Below are 6,447 nucleotides of genomic sequence, written 5' to 3' on the forward strand. Positions count from 1 at the left end.
GAGAAAGTTCCTTTAGTCTAGGTACCGAACGCGATACCAGCAACTCTGTGTGTTCTGTACGAATCTCATCTCTTACAATACTAGTAACACAAAATTTAGATATGTGGAATCTGTGACGAAATCCAAAACTGATCCCGGATGCATATGCATCCAGTATGTAAAAGTATATTTTAAAAAGTTAAAAAAATTAATGAAAAATTTCACATGCAGAGGGACATGTTTTACGTGTGCACGTAAAGTTTCTCATAAAACCGACGATTTTGTGACATGTGTAAAAAAACAAAAAATGTAGACTATTTTAGTACAAAAAATTGTATTTTTTACACATATCACAAAACACATCGGTGTTTGCTGAAACAATGTATGAGCGTGTAACATGTCAACATGTACACAAGACATTTTATATATAGTTTTAACATTTTTTTGACTTTCTTTTTGCCGAAACACCTTGTCTGGTATCTGTGGCATTAAACCCACTGCTTTGTTCCATGTCAACTTTTTAATAGTATGTAAAAAAATATTGCGACACTTACTTTGCAATAAGGCGAGTAGCTTTTCCTCTTCAAAGCAACTTCGATCTCGTTTATGCTGGCCGTTTAATAAAGCTACCTGGGACGAAGGTAAGGTGTTCTGGGTTGTAGTGTTGGGCCGCATTCTCGCTAAACAGAATGGTTTGATGGTTGCCTCCTCCATAGCATAGGTCGGTTTCCCTCTTCTACCGGGCTCACCCATATCAGGAGGGTGCGGATGCATGAAGTTTTTTTTTAATAAAAATAGTGTTTCAATAGGTTAGGATTTCGGTAACCGCCTTCTTCTAAACTACTACTTCCGTTTCAAATAATAAAGCGCACTCGTATTCTAAGACGAACTTTGACCATAAAAAATAAACAACAAAATCTTGATAACATTTTATGTAGTATTGTTGAATTCGTATTGCAAATTGCTTTCTAGTGATATTGATTTCATACAAACAATGTTTATATATTTAAAGCAATTTTTGGTCAAACAAAAAGCATGAAAAACGAGGACGTCTTATTCTTTGAAATAGAGGGAGTACCTCGCATACGTGTTGTCTTGTCCTCGGGAGCATCATCATGTCCGCCTTGCTTCGTCCTAGCCGGACCTCTATATGGTTCTATCAACAACTTTGCTGCCCGGTTAGGACATGAGCCTGACCACCATCTATGTGTCATTTGGTCTTGCTGGTATGATAGTATGTCATGGGCATACCCATTTGGTATATCCTCAATAGGCTCTTCATTCGGTGACTAGATCTCCACACCAGCATCAATGATGGTGTTGAAAGATTTAAATTCTCTAGGTATGATTGTTTAGATCTTGTTTCGCTTCATCGATTTTGTATCTTTTGTTATGATTGCTGCGAGGATGGTTGCCCTCGCAATATTTGTTATGGCTACTAGGTCCCCGACGACGGTAATTCATACTCTTGGTTGCCCAGCGACATCGACCAAACTATTTGGTTGCTCTTGCCGATGTTGGTTGGCTACACTAATGACTGCACAAATGTACGTAATTAACCATTGAGGGATCAACATGGTGCCAAGGAGGTGCACTTGAAACCGGGGAATTATGTTTCTTTGTATATCAACGAAATCTCATCATATGTACACCCCTATACCAAGGATTTATATGTGGTGTGGCACCATCTTGCTCCATGCATGGTCTCCTTTGCTCTAGCTCCGGCACTGCACTTGTGGCTTAAATTAGAAATTATGGTAAAACCCTTTTGTTGATATATACTACCTCCATCCCAAGAATACTGACCAAGTTTTTATCAAAAAACATTAATATGTAAAATACAAAATTAATATCATTAGATGGATAATGAGATATATTTTTTCATATAGTATCTACAAAATATCATATTTGTTGATAGATTCTTGTAAAAAATTATTCAAATTTTACTTAGTTTAACTTTTCGGAAAAATATAAGCTTTAAGCTTTGGGATAGAGTTAGTACAAATCCGTGCTTTCATAATTAAGTTATTTTTTGGCTTCCTTCAGAGAAATACAAGATTATGTAATGGAAGAAGAAAGAATTTAAATACTTTGGAAATTTACATGTATCTTTTAGAGTTTATATTGAAATCGCCGCATACAACTCATGTATCTCTAGGATCTATAATGTTATTGATTGTAAAAGAAAAGATCGAAGAGCTCCAAGCGGCAATAGAAAGCCAAGGAACTTCCCGCATTTCGCAAGCTAGGGTTGTCTTACGTGCCATGCCAGTCACCATGGCGCCGTTCGTCCCGTGGAATCGTGCATGCAGCATGCCACCATACCCTAGCCCACACATCTCACTATTGACGGATGACGAACACAACCGTGTCACTGGGTGCATACGTACGGTCGCGCCCATGCAATATATCCAGTCCACTCTCACTGTTCTTCACTGTGCTTTCCAGGTCCCGGTGTCCATACTACACCAACAGAACTCCCGAAAAGGAGCAACATAAAATAAGAGGAAAGAAGAGTTTGCTGAGATACGTCAATCAGTCGTCTCGGTCGCTTGCCTCGGGACAGACAGGCTAGATTGCGTATACCCTCTACGCGCTAGCTGCTAGTACTCCGTAGTGTAGTGTAGCTGTGTTGGCGCTACGAGTAGCAGCAGCAACGACGACGCTCTCGCAACGTCGCAACCGCATCATGCCATGGCACTAGGAGTCTAGCAGCGCTAGCTGCTGCAACCTCGCGATATATGCTCATTCCACAGTGCAATCGAGTACCTTCTGCGTGTTCTCGCACAGCGCTGCCGCGGCGCGGCGCAGGGCAGCGGTCGCAATTTCCCAACACAGCCCACGCATGCACATCGATCTCCCCACTGTTGGTTCGTCTTGCCTGCGCTTGCAGGGCAGCTACCACGAGGCTGCAGCCTGCATCCGGAACTGTGTAGCGGTGGCACAGGATCGGAAGGATGCACAATCACATCGAGAAGCACGGGATCGGAAGCTAGCCACGGCGCTTTCTCTCTCCGTTGTCTCCGTCTTTGTCTCGCCTCGCGCCTGCAAGAGTTGGAGAAGACGGGCTGCAGAGTTGCTGACGAACGAGGGCAGGCAGGGGGCGCCCTCTTTTTCTTCCCGGGGCTTCACAAGCTCACATACCCGTTAATGGCCCAAGGGAGTAAATTACATAAATCTATCATAATTGGAGCAATAGTAACGGGTAAGTATAATTCTTAGAATTTTTGCTATGAATAACTTTCAAGGTAATCTAGAACAAATAGCGCTAACACCAGTCTGACAGCAGTTTAACACATGCCGGCGGGCAAACGGCCGTTTTCTCTCCGTTAGGTGTAGGAGCTGGTTAAGACCGAGCCGGTCGGAACGCCGACCACACCAATCACTCTAGTCCCCTCCCCATTCTTTCCCGCTCGAGGTCTGTTCATTTCTCGCCCAGATGGAGGAGCCGACGAATCCAGGTGGCGCGGCGGAGGCCACAATGGCGGAGTGCATGGCGGTTGGAGTGGTGTCTTCAGTGCCGGCGGAGTTCAGGATGGTGGAGGCCACGGTGGCGATGTCGGAAGTAGCCTTGAAGACCTCGAGGAGCTGTGGCCGTCGAGGTCATCGAATGCAGCGGCGATGCTCGCTCAGATTTAGGTGGACAACCCGACATCGAGCGAGCGATTCACCCGCTGTCTTGGAGGAATAGAGTATGTACCTGATAACCCTCTATCGCTTTCTTCTCGCATTGGTGTTTTTTGCCACAGTGGGGATTTTATGGTAAGGGTTTACTGATTTGGGGAATTTTTTTTCACTTAGATGGGTGGATAACCTAGAGAGAAGACTTGGCCTGATGATTTAACTGTGATTAATCTTTATGCACTGGTAGAGACACATGGCTTTAGTTTCAGTGACACCATATACGACAGGGTGAGGATATGTGATGAGCGCATATTGCACACCGTTGGGAAACCCTAAGAGGAAGGTATGATGAGCATAGTAGAAGGTTTTTTCTCACTAAGAAACAAAGGTTTAATCGACTTGTAGGAGAAATGCGTGACTTCTGAATGTGTTGCTAGCTGACTTGTGGAAGGGCGCACTACCGGCGTCAGCAACAACATGGAACATGCACACAACACAACCAAAATACATTGCCCCAACTTACAGTAAGGTTGTCAATCTCACCGATTTTGCTGAAAACAAAGGATTAACCATATAGTGTGGAAAGAGATGTTTTTTTTTTGAGTGTAATTAAAGAGAATAGTGCTTGTAGTAAGTAAACAAAACATGATGATTGTATCTATGCAAAAGAAAGGACCGGGGTCCACAATTCACTAGAGGTGTCTTTCCATAAAGATAAATAACATGTTGGATGAACAAATTACAGCTGGACAATTCATAGAATAAAGACCATACATAACAAGATGATTACTATGAGATTCGTTTGGGCATTACAACATAATACATAGACTGTAATCCAACTGCGTATATGACTAATAATCCACCATCCGGTTATCATGCGGAACCCCTTCCAGTATTAGTTGCAAGCAACAGATTATCACATTAAGCAATGTGTGTAAAGTAAACAATAGAATTATGCTTAGATAAAACATTGTTGTTTTCTCCCTAGTAGCAACAACACATATAGAATCTTAGAAGTTATTGTCACTTTTCCAGATTACTAGAGGCATAAACCCACTATCGAGCATAAATACTCCCTCTTGGAGTTACAAGCATATACTTGGCAAACGCATCTATTATTAACTGGAGCATGCAAGATCACAAATAACATATATCAAATATATAATAGATCTCAACATAGTATTCAATATTAATCGGATCCCAACAAACACAACATGTAGCATTACATAAAGATGATCTTGATCATGATAGGCAGCTCACAAGATCTAAACATTAAGCATAATTTGGAGAATACAACCATCTAGCTACTGCTATGGACCCGTAGTCATATGAACTACTGACGCATCACTTCGGAGGCGGGCATGGCAATGTAGAGGCCTCCGGTGATGATCTCCCTCTCCGGCAGGGTGCCGGGAAGAGTTTCAGAACCCTCCCGAGCTAGGGTCGGCGATGGCGGCCGCGACAGAATTTTTCGCGGATGGAGGCTCTGGGTATTTAGGTTTTTTCCAAATAGGTGAATAAATAGGCGGAAGGGCGAGGTCGGTGGCTGCCCGAGGTGCCCACACCACCCCTAGGCGCGACCAAGGCCTGGGCCGTGCCTAGGCCAGGTGTGGCCGCCTCGTGGCACTTCTTCGTCTCTCCTCCGGATTCCGTCTTCGTTACAGTAAAATAGGAACTTTGGCTTTTGTTTGTCCAATTCCAAGAATATTTCCTGTACAACTTTTATGAAATACAAAACAACAGAACACAGGGAACTGGCATTGTGGCATCTTGCAATAGGTTAGTGCCATAAAATGTATAAAAGTGCAACAAAGTGTAAACAAAATATATATATATATATATATATTGGTGTAAAACAAGTATGGAGCATCAAAATTATAGATACATTTACAACATATCAATATGGTAATTATTCAGAACAATGAGCAAATATATGATTTGCTTCAGCAGTATGAGTCAACCAAAATGCTTAACATGACAGTCAAGAGAGGCAGGCCCAAAAATCATGTTCTGTATGATCTTGTGGATGCAAATGCAGATGAAGGCATTGAAGGCTCTCAGTGTACTTCATGCCTTATAAATTATGCAGGTCATGTTGTGTATGATCTTAGTCCTCCAACTGTATATGTTGTTGATGGTGAAGGAACTGTATTTGCAAGTCAAAATTATTTTTTTGCTACTCAAGAGAGCAGAAATGATGCAGCACATGACAAGGGAAAGGGAATTTCTGATCTGAATGAAGCAAACAATGTAGACATGGACTTTGACATGGATGTGGCTGATTTCAATATGATGGAGGAAATGAGGACGAAGGAACAAGCTGAGATTGTTGAGAGGATTAAGGACATGAGGCAGGAGAGAATGTATCCTTTGTTGCATTGTGAAGGAGATACTGACATTGAAGATCGTTTTGTAAGTGAAGAAGCTAAAACTGCAACTGTACCTCTAGCTTCAGCTGCACCTCTACATGCACCTGAACCTCTAGCTGCAGTTCTACCTGAGAAGAAGATGAAAAGGAAGGGACCAACTGTTAGATCCCATTCATCTTTTCAAATTGATGATATTATTGACTAGAAACCATAAGCATATGAGATTTGGATGCTGGTTTTCTTGATGATATGGATGATGATCAATTTGAACCAATGTCTATGGTTCCACCAAAAGGAGGCTGAAAGCATAGAGATAAGAAGAGGCCATGGAGGAAATGGTATGACGAAAGGAGGTAGGAGCCAAATGAGCAGCTATGTCTGAAGATGTGTTTTAGAGATGTGCATCAATTCAGTGAGGCATTGATTTGTTGGAGATATGCCCAAGAGGCAATAATAAATGGTTATTATATATCTT

The sequence above is a fragment of the Lolium rigidum genome, chromosome 1 (assembly GCF_022539505.1).
Source record: "Lolium rigidum isolate FL_2022 chromosome 1, APGP_CSIRO_Lrig_0.1, whole genome shotgun sequence".
Classification (NCBI taxonomy): domain Eukaryota; kingdom Viridiplantae; phylum Streptophyta; class Magnoliopsida; order Poales; family Poaceae; genus Lolium; species Lolium rigidum.